Source organism: Myzus persicae, unplaced genomic scaffold (genome assembly GCF_001856785.1).
Source record: "Myzus persicae strain clone G006 unplaced genomic scaffold, MPER_G0061.0, whole genome shotgun sequence".
Classification (NCBI taxonomy): domain Eukaryota; kingdom Metazoa; phylum Arthropoda; class Insecta; order Hemiptera; family Aphididae; genus Myzus; species Myzus persicae.
Genome location: NW_019100736.1, coordinates 103309 through 124178, shown reverse-complemented (window position 1 = coordinate 124178; position 20870 = coordinate 103309). Strand labels below are relative to the sequence as shown.

Genomic DNA, 20870 nt, shown 5'->3' with positions numbered 1-20870 from the left:
AACGTTTAGCTTATATAGTATATTACACTTTAGTACAAGCTGAAAGTTCTTAAGTTAATTTTGGTGAAAATTATAATTCTGAAGAGTAGCATAAAGCTATATTTCAAAGTAGAATGAATTCAAATAAGACATTTTTTAAATAAAAATGATATACTTTTACTTTATACATTTTACATTTTTCAACCATTTCCTAACCTAACCTAACCTAACCATTTATCAGGTTATTCTAAGACAATTTCCAAACATTAAATTATTCAAACTTTCATTGATTGATTAAAAACATCAGATTTTTTTTTGCTTGCAGATTTAGCGAAAATGTTTTTTTTCTTTTTTAAATACATTTCCTACCAGGTTCTTTGAAAAATAAATCTTTTTATAGTACATAATTATATTTAAGTAATAATTTTTTCACTTATTTTAAGCTATGATGTTTTATGTTTACTTTTAATTATTTGTATGAGTCAACCAAAATATTAATTTAAAATGTACCTATTTGTTTAAAAAAAATGTTTTTATTACTGCGTTTTTAGTGTATCTACAGGTATTTAATAACTTTTTCGTATGCGTTTTATTTGAGCACATTTTAACGTTAATAAGTTGCGTCCTCATTCTAAAAAAAAACTTATTGGTAGTTAAAGACTAAGACGTGGTGATTATCATACGCATGAAACCGGTAATGTAGTCAATAAAAACGATCATGAAAAAAATAGAACAATGAAGGTATTACAAACGTACCTAAATAGTCGAACATTGACCGCGCGCGCTTACTCACCTGTTAGATGTATACTATTATATTTATATCATTATTCGTTTTAGTATAAGCTGGTTACCTTCTCGAACATTACATGTCACTACCATATAATTCACTACCACTGTGTAATTTCGGTATTAAAATAATAGTCGTATACAACAATCGATTATTATTATAAATGTATGTACGAGAAGAGACTAATATTTTATATACGCCAGGCAATTTTGTTATCGGTTATTTTAACATTTAATATTATATGTAGCCTTGGATGATAACTTTTCGCAATGATCATTTAAAACTATAATTGCCTAGAGCATATTTTTTTTCGATATTTCGATAACATACCTAATAATATTATAATATTATATAATTTATAAATAAGAAGGATAATGTTATTATAATGTGTGCGTGGAGTAAGTGTTTTGTGTGGGCAAAAAGCAATCTATATTTCGAACTTCGGAATTCGGAGCGTACTGTTGCTATTTAATTCGAGACAACCGTGTCGTTGTAGGTATTATATATTATATTATTTATTACTGACTTGTAATATGCTTTATTAAACTAGTCGTATCTGGGTGTATCTGGATTCTCGTGTGGGGTGGCGCCGTACGCATGTCCGTAGCATAGGTACCTACAATAATAATATATTTGTGCATTAAAATATGTGTTCACCGTTGAGATAAAATGTTTTGCCAGTTTTCCATTGTGGTTTTTGACGTCCACGCGCGTCTAAATTGGGCGGGTTGCCACCGTCGCGCCGCACGTTCGGTATAATATTCAGACTAGGTTGTAACTATTTTCAATGTTTGATTACAAGGCACATAGCTTTAAACGGGATTAGATACATATTAAATGTGTTCCAAAATGGCCTGACTACTACTGCATCACGACGTGTAGTTGATCTGTTGATTGATTAAATTATTATTAGTTATTATATCTATTACTCGAGAGCTGCAACACAATGTTTTTAAAAATGTATGTTCATTATGTTAATTTATTTATGTAGGTGCTGATGTGTGTGTATGTATACGTTTATAATCGTATTGTGTAATGAACAATGATAGATCATTTAAATCCATTAAAAATGTACCATAAAAAAATATTGCTTGCGAATTTAATTAATTTACGTGTTTATGAAATATTTCTTACACGTTATACTTGATCGATAAAATGTTCTAGGATATTAATTCGCAATAATATCCTGTAATGTAATAATATTGCGGTAACGACTTAAAAAATCCGATAATTTTATTTAGGGGTTAGGATTTATATGGATAAGATACAAAATGATTACTATTATTTACTGTAACGGGGTTTAAGAACTTGTTATCGTTAAGTAAATTCAAAATTTAATGAGGGTCTTCAGGATCCTTTGAATTAAAATTTTGGCTGGTACCGAATTGGTTCCCGAGCTCCAATCCCACATGCCAAATTGGTTTCCATGTGGATAAAGTGTTTTTTTATTTATGTACAGTGAAACCTGTCTTATCCGAACCCTTGATAAGACGGAATCCTTTTCTGTGCGGTAATTTATTATGGTCCCGGCAGATTTCTATAATTTAACATAGGATTAAATCCTTGATAAAACGGAACCTGCCTAACGTAAAACGGAAAGCTATTTATTGGTCCCACAAATCATATACACCTCATATACACGGAAAAACATATCACAATGATTAAACTTTTATATTGTATCTAAATTTTAATTGTTTTGTGTTAAATTGTTGTAAAGGGCTTCGCCTGTTAATATATATAAATAAATAAAATAAAATAAAATGAACAAAAATATTTTTGATGCACATATTTATTTTTCTACTAAACAATTATTAAGGTCAGCGATTAATACGTATCGACAGATAAGTACATTTTATCTTGAATCTACACATCAGTGCGTATTACTGTCACTGTAGTCGTAGTTTACCTGTCGTTTCGTATCGTTGTATTTGCTCTCATAATGTCTTCAAAGATTTGTTAAGTTTAGTTCTATGATATATTTTATTAATGGCCGGAAAATGTTACAACCTTAATCACGCAGAATATTATAACTCTATATTACGGAATTTTCCTTTTTATTCAGTTGTATGGAAATCTGCCTAAAACGGAAATTGTTATTGGTCCCGTGCAATTCCTTACAAGACAGGTTTTACTGTCTGCATATAATAACAACCAGGTATACACCTTGTTCATTGCATAATGGCCCCTAATTTTTTGATAAAATTTATTTTGTACTGTAGAAATTTTAATTTAACTGAAATAAAGAAAAAAAACGTGCCTGATCCATTATTAAAGTATTTTATTACAGTAGTTTAGTTATGTTAATATAATAATGCGTTGATATTTTGCAGCTGCATTAATGTTATGAACAATTATGACTGTTCACAATTATTATTAACAATATATTGTCTGTACTTGTACAGTTGTACAACGGATTTATCCAAAATATTAATAACACTTTCTATTAATAAATTATAAACGTATTATAAACGGGTAATAACCCTTTTGTGTAAGGAATATCAGCCTTACATTTTTAAGTATTTTACATTGAGAACTAAAATTAAAACAGTAATAATGAAATTACAGATACAAAATAATAATAATTTGACAACGGTAAATGATAATAGTAGCAAAGAAACAAACACTAAATCAATAATAACATAATAATGGTAATTAATTTACAAATGAGTTTAAGGTTAAATATACATTTCTATTGAAAACAATACGTGACATAAAGAAAAAATCTTCATGACTCTTTGCTAGTTTAATGCTCTTGGGGAGAAAGAAATGGAGCTATAATTATTTTTATAAAACGTTACATGAAATAAGTTTAAAATTCTTCAGCTGTGATTTTTATATTAAACTCAATCGTAGAAAGCAGATCTGGGGAAACAATATTACCATTCAACAAATCATAAATAAACATAATATCTGTAATTTTTCTTCTTACGTCACAAGATATATGCCCAATTCACTTATTCGAAGTTTATACAAGTTATTTGAAATAAATGGAACATTTAGTTTGTAATACAATCATTTTCAGAATTTATGTTTTACAATTTCAATAAGACCAATAAACGTGAAATAACTAGCGTATAAATTAGGTGATCAGACTATTAAACCAAACTCAAGATGAGATCTAACAAGCTCCAAAAATAAAGCTTTAAAGTAATTAATATTTTTAAAATAAACTAATATATATAACTATAATAGTTATTTCGGTTGATAAAGCCAAGCATCTTAAATGCTTTTTTAGCTGTAGTATTTATTTGAGAAGTGAAAAACAAATTGCAATCAATAATAATCCCTAGGTTTTATTAAGGCAAACCAATTGGTTCCCGTTTTAAAAAGTATTTTATTTAGTTGAGCCGAATTGGTTCCCGTTTAATTATTCGCACATTTTCCTTCTAAATTTTACAGGTTTAGGACTGTCAACTTAAAAGTATGCTTGGTTAAAAATGTGTGGTTAAGTGTACTACAAAAATTAAGTATTATGTATAAAATTGAAAACCGTTGATTTGGTCATCACTTAGGTGTTCAAAATAAAAATAATAAAATATAATGTATATAATATAAAATCGTGGATTTGCAAATTTGAAGCAAACTTCCTTCAAATATGCAATTTGTGTAAGTTTCTTACTAATATACTCAGTTATACAGTTTTCCCAGTACTGGTTATTTCTTTCTCCTGTTTGCTAGTAATAGTTTCTTTGCATTATTAGTTCGGAATTTAATACAACAATTTATTGCCATTTTATTGTATATACTATATACACCTAGTGTAGGTACATTTATATTTTATATTTACTAATTTATATTTTATACTAATTATACATCGGTACATATTATAATTTACTATTGCAAAGGGATGCTTAAAAACGAAAATTGTAACTATTTGACCTGAACACAAACGGGGACTAATTCTGCTCAACTGAATAAAATACCTTTTTCAAACGGGTACCAATTTGGTTACTTCCAAAGCTTTAATCGTAGTAAGAGAGCTTCAGAAAATGGAATTCAAATAATTTGTTCTAGTTGATATAATAATCTATGCATCATCAAAATTGAATATTTTAGTGTTGCTAAAGACTTAAGTATATTATTCATCCTGTGTTCTTTATTGTGGTAGATGTTGTTGCCCCAGATTCCCTAAACTATCGAACTTGATATAGTGTGTCTCATTATGATATATAGCATTAACTTTTGAGTATGTGTATTGTATAATAGATTGGTATAGGTACACTATACGGATGATTATGACATGTCCAGTGAGTATTATTACTTGTTAGTTATTACTTATTATATATCTGTCAAACTACTGATAATCAACTAAAAATAAATATTTTAACTACGATAGTTGATTGTGGGGAAGACTATATAGAGAGACTATTCAGGAAGCTAATTTTTCAACTGCCCTAAGATCACCAGTATAATGTACCTATTATATTATCATACTTTATTTTTAAATATTGTTCTCAATTAATTTGAATTTACTCTCATTAAATTAAACGTAGTCTTTATAAACAATTCGAAAATCTTATGTCAATCTGTTAATAACAATTTAACCAGAGTATTATTGGCTTAACTATGATGAATATATTTAACAATATAGGTACGGTCAAAATATTAATACTTTTATGAGAAAATCAATATTGTATTTATTATTATTTTAAAATGTAAAACGGTCATTATAAATACTTAAAAAACTTGAGTGAAGCATTAAAACCCTGTAAACTCATACTAGTACACTAAGAGACATTTTTCTAAATGTTAAATGTTATTTACCGCTAGATTAAAAATTAGGGAAATCAATCAATTTTCGAAATATAATAAAAACAAAATTGTCTTTTTTACAATATTTGTTGAAATTATTGTTATACATTACTATTATTGTACATAACCTCATGGTAAATTAAAATTAATTACATATAATTTAAATCAGTTGATTTGCCTTGTAATTTATTATTTTTTATTAAAATAATAAATAGATAAGTAGATTTATTTTATTAAAAATAGTTGTACAATTAACAATAGTGTTTTTAATTCTTACCGTATCGATATAGGTATATTAATTTTAAAATGTGTTTTTTTTTGTGTCTGTACACTAATGTTAATCGAAAACATGAATAATACACTACAATAATGCTTTTTTCTTCATCAACATTTAGGAGGTAGTAATCTTCGATTTTGTCAAAATGGTGAAAAGAGTAGGTAATCTTTATGCAACCCCGATTTTGAAAAAAAAACATTTTTTTTTTTGTGTAACTTAAAAACTAATAACTTGAAAACGTCCAGAAATATTTATATTAGCATTTTCCGAAATATTTCAATTTTTTTGAAGTTATTTATAGCCCTGAAAATTTTTTTTTTGAATTTTAAGTTTTTTTAATGGAAGTTCAAAAATAATTAAAGATACATTACACAAATATCTTTTACACTTATTTAAAATTCAAATTTTGATAAAATTCACAAAAATCTCGAAAGTTTTAAAATTATTTCTTAGTTAGAAATTCTTAGAAGTTATTCTTTTCATGGCTAACATAATTAATTTAAATTTTGAATAGAAGATAACTCAAAAATGTTTCTACTTACAACAAAACAAAATTTATCGTCAAGTAACAGTAATTTTTAAGAGTGTTTGAATTTGAAATTACAATGTTGGATTTTCACCGGTAAATTGACGAATTTTAGGTATTATGTTGTAATTCAAAAACGAGTAACCGTAGACACTCAAAATTTTCACCAAAAATTAATTCACTATTTTCTATGCATGGCCAAATTTTCAAAGTATTTTGACTTTTGTTGAGCTATTTATAGCCACGAGCTCCTTCGATTATTATTATTTGTTTTTAAATTATTTAAATTGATTATTTCAACAAGTATGCCAGGACGACACAACGTCTCCGCTCTGAATTGTTTTTCGTATAGGTACAATGTTCTACCATTGAGTTCAAATACAAAACATCCATTACATGTACAGCAGAGCGGTAAATTTAGCGGTTAAATTTTCAAAATATTTTGACAGACATTTGTTAAAATCACGAAAGTATACAAATTATTTTGATTTGGTAATTCATAAAAAATTTTCTTTTCATTGCTAAAATTTGAAAATTAAATACAGGATTCATCATAAGTTTTTCTTCTGTTGAGTATTGACAAACGTAAAAGTCTTCTGGAAAGTCACTTTAATTTATATTATCGACTAAAGTTCAATTTTTTACGTTGGATATTCACCTTTTAATGAACGATTTTTTTATTTTATTGTAATCCAAAACCGATTAACTATAATATGTAATTGAAATTTTCACCCAATCTTAAAATGAGCGTTGTTATATACATAGTGTAATTTTTTTAATGTTTAAAATTTTTGAGCAATTTATATGCATTTTCAATTTTCGATTTTTTTTTATAAATATGTATATAACAATTTTCGTGGAGTCAAAAAAGGATTATTATTATTACTATTATTTAGCTGCAATTCTACACCAAATCGATTTGTACAAAAGCTTCCACGAAAGAATATGTCACGATCTGACCGAAATTGGTTTTTCTGCGCATTCCTACTTGACACCATGCTGTAGAGCCACCTGTTTCGATAGTATTGTATTCGGGGGGAGGGGGGATGCCGAACCTGCATTTTCTCTTGTGGAATAAAGCATAATAAACTGCATTTAGTACGAACATGATATTAAAAATTAAAAATTATAATGTAACGTACTGACGTTTTGTTCACAACGCAATTGACATAGAATTTTTTTTATTCTTAAGCTATACAACGGCTAACTTTAAATCAAAATTAATATCTTAGCTGGTTATCCTCGTGGACAGAAAACCATGCCCCCTTGATTTATACTTGCATTTGTTAATGATATGTATAAATAATCTATACTGTAAATATTATCCTATTTGTTAATACTATTAAATATGGTTTGTACGTCCCTCCTCACTCGGGTACAACTATTATCAATATATTGTGGTAAATCGGGTTGTCGAACGTGGTTAGACGACTGTCTTCTATTTTATTTCATAAGATACACTGTCTAAAAGGTATAAAACACAAATCCGTGTGACATCATGTAGTTTCATTTTGCCTATAATGATATACCCATTTTTCTACTACTACACCACAGCGCGCTAATTACAGAATGAGACATATCGAACACTGTTGTAAAATATTTTCGTTACGTATTATATCATTTCCGTTGATATTGAATTTTTGTATATAAAATATTATGTTCTTGCTATATGCCTTTATTGATTTTTTGGCCTGTTGAAACATTACAGAATTACGACATAAATAATAAATGTTTCGTAATGTCATGCGTCGCAATTGATAAAGTGAATAAGCAATAAGTAATTTGAAAGACTATACGTTTTTACAAAATTATTAAGTAAAGGTAAACATTAAATATTATGTGCATTAAAAACAGTCTATCAAATATCAATCATCAATGCAGTAGACTGAATTTTTGTTCATTGTTTTTTTTTTTTTTTTCGTACTGATGTGAGTATGTATTAATATTATTTACCGAAACAAATACGATTATTTCAATATAATATTATTCTATGTAAATATTGATAATATTGTAGCGTTTTATTTGTAGGTATTTTATATTTAACATTTTTTTTTAGATAGCATATTATACATTTGAATGTGTGTGTTTTTGAATACGAACATTATATCGTTATTTTTCACATTAAAATAATACATGTATAATATTAATGTTCATATTAATAACTTAATATTTTCTGAATATTTCGAATCATTTTAATAAATTTTTAATTTAACACTATCTCTATAATATGAGTGGTCTTTTTTTGTTTTATCGTGGTTTACAATATATACATTCACAGTTTATTTTAATTATCAAAGTAAATTATGTGTGTTGAAATTATTTAAGATATTTTTGGTTGATACTATATTGTATAATTTATGGGTTATTGTAGAAAAACAACTTTTAAAGGTTTCTATTACAAAATTGTAAAAAATAATAATAATAGGGAATAAACTTGTTCTAGTGGAGAAATTGTTTTGTCTTATGATAGAAGATACTATTATTAGAAGGGTGTGTACATTATAACATGCATGATTATATTATATGCAATTAATTATTTTAAATTAATCTAAAGCACTCAATCGTTTATTGAGTACCTATAGATCAATAGTTCTATAATATAAGTTATGTACAGTCGTACATGGTACGTGGCATCTATATTGAGTTTATATTTTAGTAAGTACCTATGAAACTTTTTACTACCATATATTATGTGAAAATAATACGACATAACAGTTTGAGTTAAAAATAATAAATATTAATCTTTAAAAACAATTTTTTTAAACAAAATCTAATTTTTGAAATGAATAAGTTATTATCTTCAAAATATTATTTACTTTAAATTGTGTTCCCCCTCTAAAACTAATTACTATTCTCCTTGGTTGTATTTTTACACTAATTATTGAGAGGTATAGGTAACGCCCCTTTAACTTTAGTAAGATATTTAAAAAAAATATACAAATTATATTATTCTTTAATTGTTACTATTTTTTTTTTTTTTTGAAACTAAAACAATATTGCTTCTTAATGCAGGTTTTAGTATTTATAACTTTGTATATAGGAGTTGTTCCCTTATAATTTTTCAATTATATATGTATTATAAATAATTATAATATTATAAATTAAATATCAGATAACTATTAGATATGTTATAACTTATAAGTAAACTTAAGAAAAAATGCAAGCAAGCTAATAATTATCAATAATGATCATCGTTCAGCCGACAAGATGTTTGGTAGATAAAAAAACAATTTTTGTAGTTAAAAAATCAAAATTTTTGATACAAATTTATGATGTTTCAATATAAATGGCAGCATTTTAGTCTTGCAGTATTTTTTGTCCCAATGTCCCAATGAAAGAAATCACGAGATATTATTTTTCATAAGTGTGTCACTATTTTTGAAACTGGGAACAAGACGTCTTTGTAGTTTATAATAAATAGGACATATGATCGCAGCACAATAATAGCCGTAACTACAGTTTTAATGTAATCGTAATGAAAACTTTATTAGAACTATTTTCATGTAGGTACTTGTTGATTTTATTTGAAATGTTTACTCCTGTGTTATAAATAATATGTCAATTTATGTAATCAATTTGCTTTTGTACTCAACGTCTAATGTGTATATGTATAATAAATAATAACAGTGTATACTTCGCTTTTGTAAAATATAACCTTTGTGTGTTTATTACATGAACAAATACTGTAATGTAATTATGTAGGTATTTTTTGTTTACGATCAGTTGCTGTAAGTAGGTTTAACTGTATAAGAGTGTTATGGGATAATAAATAGCAATAACCTATATTTACATTTTTATAATTAATACCAATATACCATGTAACATTTCCACCATAAACAATTCGTTCAAAATAAACTGCAATTATTACTATAATATTGTCTATATAATCATTCAAAATATGTTTAAAGTTCGAATATTTACTTTATAATGTTGATTCGGTGTACGACATAGGGGTGACCGTAATTCACAGGAGTGAAAATTGTTAGTTTTCACGGATCGCCTTATCTACTTTATAAAATAAGTTCATAGTACATACTACATAGTATGATGACTTGAAAGCGTTTAACTATATGTTTCTTTTTTAACGTAGTCTGTGTCGGTTGAAATTTAAACCATCTGTCTTTAACCAACAGAACACCGATAATCTATATATTATAATTCTATATCATAAAACTAGTAGGTTTATGAATATTAAATTATGCTGTATAGTTAAAACGTCTTGTAACCACAGAGACTCCACCCAACCAAAATCGTTTCATGAGAAATTATTTCGTTTAATACATAATTTGCCGTTTGCTTTTACGTTTCATAAATCGTATTAACTTTTATCTATTTCGAACATTTACATTTGTTATATACTTTACCCTCCCATCTTAAAATACAGTTATCGTATACATTGTAATGTTTATATTATAATATTTACATTAACTTCAATTGGTAATAGTGTTTAATACATCTATCGCATGTGTATTCAGTTAAATTGATATATTCTTTGGTTTTCTGCTTTATTGACGTCTTCATTAAGTCAGTCGTTCAAAACTCACTAAACTTCGTTATTGTAACAAAGTTAAAAATGTTTTATTAACAACGTCGTGTCCGAAACACATGTACCTATTTCTGTGTATTTATCCGTACTGTTGCTGCACGATGTTCTTCTGATATTAATGTTCATACATTTTCTTTCTGATTTTAATCTTTGTTAGTTTCTACTTTCTGACTATTTAATAAACTTCTAACTTATAATGGTATTTTAAAGTAATACCGTACTTATATAACTAATATATATATATAATACATAAGTACACAACCAAAATATTATGTAATAACGCGATGTCAAAAAATATTTGTTGGTATAAATGACGTATTATTTTTGTTTGTTTCGGGTACTCCACTATATTATAGTCACTATAACGATGTTTTTCGCTTTTGTGTTTCGAGTTCGTCGAAAACGAATTTATTGCTTTTATTATAACTTCTTATTATTAAACTTATTATTTCTGTTGTGAAAACTGAATTAGTTTTTGATTGTCCCATCCGTTTTTTGCAATTTAATAAGGTTTTATAAATTATAATTATCAATTACTCATCCCACGATGGTGTATGTATAAAATATATACACTGGTGTATATAATTAAATTGAAACGTTTCTAGGGATTTAATTTAACTATTCTCTTTTGTAGTTTTTTAATTAAACTAAAATGTCTATATACGATTCGTTAGCTTATCAATTATTATTTTTATAATATAAATAATACTATTTGTCAATATATTCAAATGGTCACGTTCGGCGTTCTCTTTGTATATTCGGTGTGTATTAAAAGTTAATCATTACTGTTGGTTTTTAATTATTTTTTATTGACCTTTTTTCCACTGTTTTCACAATTCAACGACTTATACTCTTCAAACTTTTCCACTAATACCTAAGACTGCAGTCGATCGGTATCGGTATTATTATTCTTATTTTAAAGCGAATAATATTTAATAATAAATATATTATAATACTAGTAGGTTTGTGGGGTCCAACACAAAATAATATATTGGGTCTCTTTTTTAAATAATAGAAAATTTGTGTAAAAAATAGTTTCAACATATAGTTTTTATCGCATCTTTTAAAGTATTGATGACTATATATTTCACTATATTATATAATAAATTAAGTCGAAAACGGGCCAAAGGGACCTTTCATTCTAATGATCGGGATTGTATACGCGTCTATTTCACTCTCGATGTCCTGGTATATATAACTTTCTGTACTGTTGACGTATTGTTACATTGTACACAGTAAAATATTATATTTTATGTAAAAGTTGAAAGTTCCCTCAAATAATATAAAAAACAAAAAGAAAACAATTCAATTTCTTAAAATATTATTATTTTTTAAATACCTATTTCGTTAAAATGTCAACTTCAAATATCTATAAATAAAATTGTGCCTATTTATTTTTAAGATTTTTGAATATGGAGTTCGTATGTTGAATTTAGTATTAAATTTTCAAGCTTTAGCTATACAAATTAAACATTTCATAGATTGTTAACTATAAAATGCATTTATTTTTATTTACATAATAATATGTTTTTGTGAAGGTTTTTTTATTATAAAACTTATATATACATCTCTATAATATGTTATTGCATAAGCAATTTTATAACTATTCGTATAACTATGTTTATAGTTACGAGTGAATTAAAAAAAAATCATCTAGACTTAAGATATATTCAAATTAGATAAGTTTATTATGTACAATATATTTGATGTAGGTTATAGCCATATAGGTGTTATATTAGCTATATGTAATGTCTAGTGTAAAATAATAAAGATAGTATCGTTTGATTTTATATAGGTACTATAAATAATAACCATAGCTATGAATTCAATGTGCAAAAATTATTAAAAAGGTATGCACTCAAAAATGGATAGACATACATTAAAAGTTCCGAAATATGTGAAATTATGTAAAATTAACTTAAATAAGATAAAATCACAATACCTATCATGTTTACTGCATGAAAATTAATAATGAAGTAGTCATATAGGTACTTTATAAATAAATGTACACTATAAAAAAAACTGAAAGCTTTTACATTTTTTTTTTATAATTATTGTTTTATTATGATTACTATTTTTAACATGCCAATACACCTTTTTACAAGATATAAATACAAAGAGTTTGTAAACTTCTATAGAATACACTTTTTAGTAACTACACGGTGCCTATAATATTATGTACATATAGGTATTAAAACATCGATTATTACTTATTTATTATTATTAATATTCATCATTATGATTGAATTTGGTTTTATCACTTTTGTAAATTGTTACGTGTTGACAATTAAATATTAATTGATCATTTTTGTTTTGTATTTGTATATTTCTACATTTTAATTATTCTTGAATCATTATGGTGAGGAGCAGGACATAAGGCTGATCGTCCCAGTTGATTGATCGACCATAATTATTAGTATTATTATTTAATTTAATTGTTGTTTGTAGTTTTGAGCAAAAATACTTTATGATTGACTGCAATGATAAAAGTATATAAATATTACATTTATAATTTACAATAGTTAATGAATATTGAATTTTTCAATGCTTATAGGATGGTGTTGATGTTAAAATAAATACAATTTGAATATGAAAACTAATTAATGAAATTAACATACACCGTGATTAAAAATGCAATCATTGTTCAAGATAAATTTTGTCCAACTCAAATAGTCATACCACATATATTTTAATTTTAAACTTATATTGGTTTCAATTCACGCATTTCCGTGTCGTATATTTACGATCGTACGCGTAACATGTGCCGTTATTGTTATTTTGCTAGGGTGCCTAAATGAGTGAGCTCCACTGCTCCTACGTGAGAATCTATAGAGATCAGCGGCGGATGACGATCGACCACGTGTCGTGGTGGCCTTTGCAATTGATATGCAACGAAGATTTCGCGCGTTATAGGTCAACACACTCGACATTAATCTATCGTTATAGTATTATAATATATTATAGAGTATAGAACCGCTCCACTTAATCGTCCTCTTCCTTCTCCTAATCATCGTCATACTGGGTTACACCTATTGGTTGGGAGGGGTGGGGGTGGTAATATAATACTGCTTGCCTTAATTACTTACTAATTGCTCTGTGTTTGTGGTAGTTACACGCTTGTGCCTACTCTTGATATCGAGACGCTTACGCTGCGATAGCGAAATGATAAAGCGGTGTCGTTGGCGGCGCGTTACCACTATATGATAATTATATGATTATTATAGGTATTATTTTTTACCACTAAGTATACATACTCAAATATGGCAATCGTTTGTGTTTTACCTGTATATTATTTTAAATGTTATAAAAAAATATTGACGTGCATGCGCTTTTGTGTAATATCAAATTCCCGATGCAAAGTACTGTTTAAAATTAAAAAATAAATAAAATTGGGGAAGTCGATCTGTGATATAGTACATGTCGAGTGTAACTCGTCTTTGAGTAGGTCACTGTAATGCGGATGTGTTAAATTTAAAATCAACGATAAATCATTGTATACGAAAAACAATTCTGAGCGGAATCCGTCAGCCTATTTTTCTTTGTAAACGGTAAATTGAATAATTTTTGACAAAAGCATATCGTATATTGTATTATATAATAAGGATTACAATATTAATTCGTATAATATTACTTGCTGAGTTATTATACCATGCAAGTCAATACTGACGTGCCGTTTGTGTGAATAGATTCGTGGTATAAATGGGTTAAAATTAATATAAATATTTTGAAAATGTCATTCTGTATAGAAAATGATGTTACAATTAATATTTTTTGAATAAAAATAAATGTTCATTTACATTTGAGTACATTTGATACATACAATGTCTTCAAAATTTTTAATAAAAACATCAACGGCAAACTTTTTTTATATTGTAGTAATTTTCAAGAATTATTTAGAAAATTGTACCTTGTCTGGAAAATGCTAATATAAATACCTACGTATATTTGTTGAAAAATTTAAGTCCTTCCAGTTATTAATTTTAGAATAAAAAAAAAAACTATAGAATTTGTAGAAAACAGGTTTTGATTTTCCCGCTTCCCTATTTTTTTTTTTTTTTTGACACATTTATAAAGTACTGGGAATTTTTTACTTTTAATTATTGTATAATATCCCGTATACCGTTAAAAAATAAGATTATGAAACAAGTGTCATGTGTTTTTAATTTAACGCCCATGATAAAATTTAATGTTAAGCGCACTAATGTTTTTTTCAGCATATTAATATTGCCTCTTATTGTGGCTTTTTCTTATCTACAAATACAGTATAATATGGGTAAGACATTAAATAAGTTTAAACATTTCAAGCTTTAACTTATTAACAAAATTCAAAACTCATCTAATAATACTACCTTGTTCTTTTACTTGCATATTTGACTTGCAAATTTCAGTCATTAGTTTTTGTGATTTTAGAAATTTTTTAATTTGATTTTTAGTTTAACTGGCAACTGCTTTGCATCAAATTCAACCCGAACTGGAGATTTTTATTTTATTAAAATAAAATGACTGAAATCATATTTGTTCCTATATGCTTTTATATTTTGATGTCTAATCTTTGATGTGTTTCTAGTTGACATTTATCGCACCGCCCTATAGCCTTGGAAACCGTTTGACACGGACGGGTTGAAAAACACGTAAACACATACTATTATATTATATCTTATTAAAAAAATAATATTCTGTTTGCTACAAAATAAAAATAGCTAAAAGTTATCTATCGTTTGCAGGTCTTAATGACCTCGAAACGACAAATAGTGTTGTAGGTGACAAAATTCCTCCGTATATCCGTATATAGGTACGTGATGTGTATACAGCATAAGCATATAACTATATAAAACGCTATAAGTCAAAGGCTGCACATAAGCCATTTCCGCCACCGTGTCTTCCCATCACAACACAATATTTGTCCTCTTAACACGTTATCGTGCGATGTATAGTAAACTGCTTCTCGAGCATATAATATACCTATATACCTACATACTAATCAAATATTATACATTTAGACTGTATTTTTTTGAATTCCACGTTTGTAACGTTAAAATGAATAAACGAATTGATATATTTCGTACTTTTCACGTTTTACATACAAAAGATAGGCGTATGTATGTTCAACATCAATACATACCAAACACAATATTATATTTCGGTGTATAACATTGATAGGGGCAGAAATGCTTGTGGCATTTCCAGAGCATGATGTCATAATATGCAAAAGTCTAGTCTTCCTACTATTTCGAGACAATACTGCTGTTTCGATTAAATAAACACAACTTGCACCGGGTGTATCGTTTGTGTGTCTGTTTTTTTAGTGTAAATGGTAACCTGCAGTATAATTCAATACTTGTGATACAATCTTTACAACTCTACTGCTCTTCGCTAATATTTCGCACGGGTTTCTTAATTTTGAACCATTTTATGGTTATTATTTATTAATACGGATTGGATTTATATGCCTAAGTATGTATTTATACAACAAAACTATGCATATAAATATGTGCTAAAAAGTTCAAAATATGTATTATGAAATTAAAAAAATAATAATTAACATAATACAATTTAAAAAAAGTAATAAAAAAAAGTGATTAATTATCTAACTATCTTGAATGAAGTTTATAACAACATGCATCTTTAAATTTTCAAATTCAAAAGTTCGCCGATTCTGTAGTAAAATTGCTTTATACCGTATATATAGTACTTATGTACGACGTACATATACCCAAATCAAAAATGTGTCCCGTCGACACCGCCGAACCGATAGTTATAACAGTTATATTATTTTGCTATACAATTATACTACACAAGTCGTAAACTAATAAGTATTGGCTTACTCATGATAAGCATTCGATTACTGTAAACTGAAGAAAACACGATAAAACAGTAAAATAGTCTAAATATGTAAGAAAAATCGAAAAATTGTGAAATATGTAAAAATATGTATTTATGACAAAATATGTAAATGGACAAATATGTATATTGTCAAAATTAAAATATTTTCAGTACTTTTCTCAATAATTGGGAAAAAAGAAAAGGGGGAAGCTGATAATCACTCTGCTCTGTTGTATGTAGGAGTCGAGTATACCCCGTCATCGAGTAAGTGACTGAACACATTCCTACTGAATGTGTTAAATTTGAATTCAATTATAAATTGTCGCATACGAAAAACTATTCTGAGTAATGACCGTCTCTCAGCCTATATTACTAAGTATATTGTATGGTATAATTGTATTGCTATCAAAGTAATTTATTTTTCTGTTTGTTTAATGGTAGGTAGGTTGATTTAATTTTTTATAAAAACATTTAATTAATATTTAATTATTATAATAGTATAAATTGATGTTCTATATTATTATTTTTATTATTATTAACTTTCGAGTCAATAGCTATCACCTTACCGTAGAACGGCTTGAATATTAGGTTTCAGGTATAAATAGGCAATAGCTTAAAATTAATCTACTTATTGTGTAAATGTATATAATAAGTATGTACACGAAATATAATAGTATAAGTAAAAGTTTCAAGTCTCCGCCAATAATATTTTTAAATTGTAACTAAATAATTAAAATTGTTATTCTTCGTCCAGGTAACTTAAAACGTCTATGATAAAAAATGTCCCAAAATATTTTTTAGATTTCCTGGTTACAAAATAAACTTTTTATTAAGAACCTTTTTTCCAATTGTCGAGCTTAGCTATAACATTACTATATACAGTTTTAATTTTAACTATAAAATAATTTATAAATGTTGACGATTTTGACGAATCTTATAAAAATGTATACTTCAACTGCTCATAAAGTTATACAAAATTCGTCACTATGTATATTTTTATTTTTAAATGCCTTAAAACTACTTACGAAGAGCTTTGTATAACATTTTTAAAGATTTTTTTATCGATAAGTATAGAAAAAAATTAAATTTGGGATACAAATGGATATACTCTTGCATCCCGTAAAGCACAACTCGTAGCTGTTTCAACGTCTTGTATTAACTAAAGTTATTTAGTCTATAATGCAATGCATTATAATATAATATTGAGTTATGGAGTATTGTGTACGAAACAATTATTCGATCGATATAACGTAGGTACTTAGCAAACAAATCCGTTCTAATCTTTCCCGTCACTCGACTTGCCCCGTTCACCCGTTGCTATATAATATTATAATACGTTTCTCGTCGCTTTCCTGTATTACATACGCGCGGAGAATAATATTATGTACATAGCTAAATGGGTTCCTGCTATGCGTCACATAATAATTGTTAATTTCAGGTTCCCGCGCAGTTATTGAATTATTTCATGACGTTAAATTATAATTATAATTTATAATACGATACATCATTTCGAATTTTACCTCATTTTTTCTATATTCATTACAATATATATATATATGTGTGTGTGTGTGTGTATGTGCTATGACGTTTAGAACTAAGTTAAAAGCTACAGTGATAATTCTTAAAATAACGTTAAAAACATTTTTCCCGCAATATAGTGTCTATATAATTTGTTAAGTTATTGTATTTGCGTGAAATATACATATCAGTATACATCCCATTTTAAAGCACAGCCAATCGAACAATATTTTTATTTCCTTATTTTTCTGACATCAAATATTGTAACATTTTTTTATCATTGAGTAAAAAAATAACACTTCAATAATCCAGTATACTTTATACTTACTGCTGTTTCTGCGTCTGTCTCTATTTTGTATTATTGTAACTATACCAAAGTCTATAGGTAATATAACGTCTTGTAAGACTTTCTTCGGTAGAGAAATAAATTGTTCCCGAAGTGTTTACAAGCATGCTTGTACATGCATATAAATATGCAAATGATGGATATTGTCTTACTTGGGTATAAAATTGCATTAGACAGAATACATCTTCGTTTTGTAAAAGTTCTGTACAAACTCATATTGTAAACAACTCCTTTGATACCGCCGTTCTCTCTAGCAGCTTTAAAGCGCATTTTTAATTATACGAATTACAAATATATGCTCCCAGTACAAAATACCTTCATTCATTTTAATTTTTTCTGAAGTATATAACTTCTAGTGTTTAATGTTTAGGCGTCTAGATGACTAGATTCAATGTATATAGGTAGGTACTTATGTCAATAGCTATAATAGGTACATCGCAATGGTTTGTTAAAACCGGTTTAATTTGGACAAGAACTAGATATAGTCTTGTGAATGAAACTAATTTTTACCATAAAAAAATGAAAACTCTGGCTGCAGAATCGTTTTTATTTTTTCAATACCACTTTAACGAAATAAGCTATTTAAAAAAAAAGAAGTTGTTGCTCTAAAATGCGAGTGTGGAATGTCCACTTAAATATTAAATTGTTTTTTCTAAATGGTTCTAAATATATAACATTGTTTTATTGAACATTGTTATGGAAGATTCACAATCCGAACTCGTATGAGAAATCAGTACTTGTCTATGCATACATTAACGTAATATGATCACGTTTCGAGTGTGTGGCTTATATATATGCGCATTGGTTTTTTTAGGCAAAACTATTTATAACTAAACATCAAACTAGAACAATATATACCAGTTCCCATTTAATCCAATGCGCAGGTACTTGACGTAGAATTGAACATGTGTGATCTATAGGAATAACTGAAATAAAGTGTTAAATTAATAAATGTAAGTGTTGAATTAAGGATACAACTTATGAAATTAATGCTCTACCAAAGTTATCTTGGACTTTCTCAAAAAAACTCTGAGTCGCAGATTATTTGGTAAAATTGGTATAATCTCAATTATATTCAATTTCACATTGCCCTTATCCTTTCCACCCTCTTGTTTCTTAGAAAAACCACTATCAACTTTTGATATTCTAAATTATAATACTGTTATGTTTTTAATTTTATAACCGGAAGCATAAAAACGTTTAAAAACATTTTTTTTGTGTATAATATTGAATATAAATATTGTACAAAGAATAAGCGGCTTGCCGAATAATTTATTCGACAATAAATAGGATTTTTAAAAAATGGAATGTCAATTGTTTTAGAAATTGTAAAGCTCTCGAGTTGTATATACTGTTTATATTCGGTTTCATAATAAAACTACCTATCTACCTTTTAAGAAATACCAATTCCCTGCAACCTATACTACAGTTTACCTGGTAGTGTTTTGCAGTGCCTATTTTATATTTTACTATGTACGTAGGTACCTAGGTAGTAATAATTAATCAAAAATGTTTTTATGCCTCTCTTTAAATTTAAACGATGTTAACAACTAAATATAACTGACCGTCGCAGATTAAATGCTCATCTTTCGAAGAGTAATAATCTAAAAAAAACTACGGTGACGGAAAATCGGACATATAGAGAGTGTATGTATAGGGAAAAATGGATGACATATAGTGAGTAAAGTAGGTATATGTTAAATTGAAATGATGGCTGGAGTTTGGTAAGTACCTATAGTCTATAGGTATATCTATTATCTATATACATATAGGAAACCGCCCCTATTTACTCATCAACGCCCAGACCAAACCGCTGGGTCTAGAGACTTTAAATTTCATACAGAGGTTCCTTAGGCTAGTATATTATTATATATGGTTATACCGGTCTTGTTAAACACCATTTTTCGTGGCTTGCTCGTGTACTTGATGAATATTCGTGAATCGTTGTGCTTACGAGTTATAAAGGTTTTTTATTCGTACAATATAATATAACCGTTATGTTTGACTCGGCTAGTCACTCGTGGTTAAAGGAATTCCTTGTTGGTTATTGGTAAAATCGACAAGAATCAAAGAAATTAAAAATAATCGCGTTCATATTATACTCATAGTCAAGTCAATATACTACGGAGCATCAACGATTACGAGTAGGTACATATGAGCTTTGTAAGATCAGCAGATCGTGTTGTAAGAAAACAAATTGGATCTCGTGTAACTTTAAGGTAGTTCGCATTATGTATAGGTACGCGTATTTGTACGTATTATGTGTGTCTTATTTTTGTTTAAATCGTTAATGGCACTGTTTATTATTTCTTCAAT

General features: G+C 27.3%; 1 protein-coding gene across 1 annotated transcript in view; it reads left to right on the top strand.

Annotated features, from left to right (window-relative positions):
• Nucleotides 1-20870, top strand: part of LOC111042725 — a 49537-nt gene that overhangs the window by 15562 nt on the left and 13105 nt on the right. The gene's annotated exons all lie outside the window — the stretch shown is intronic.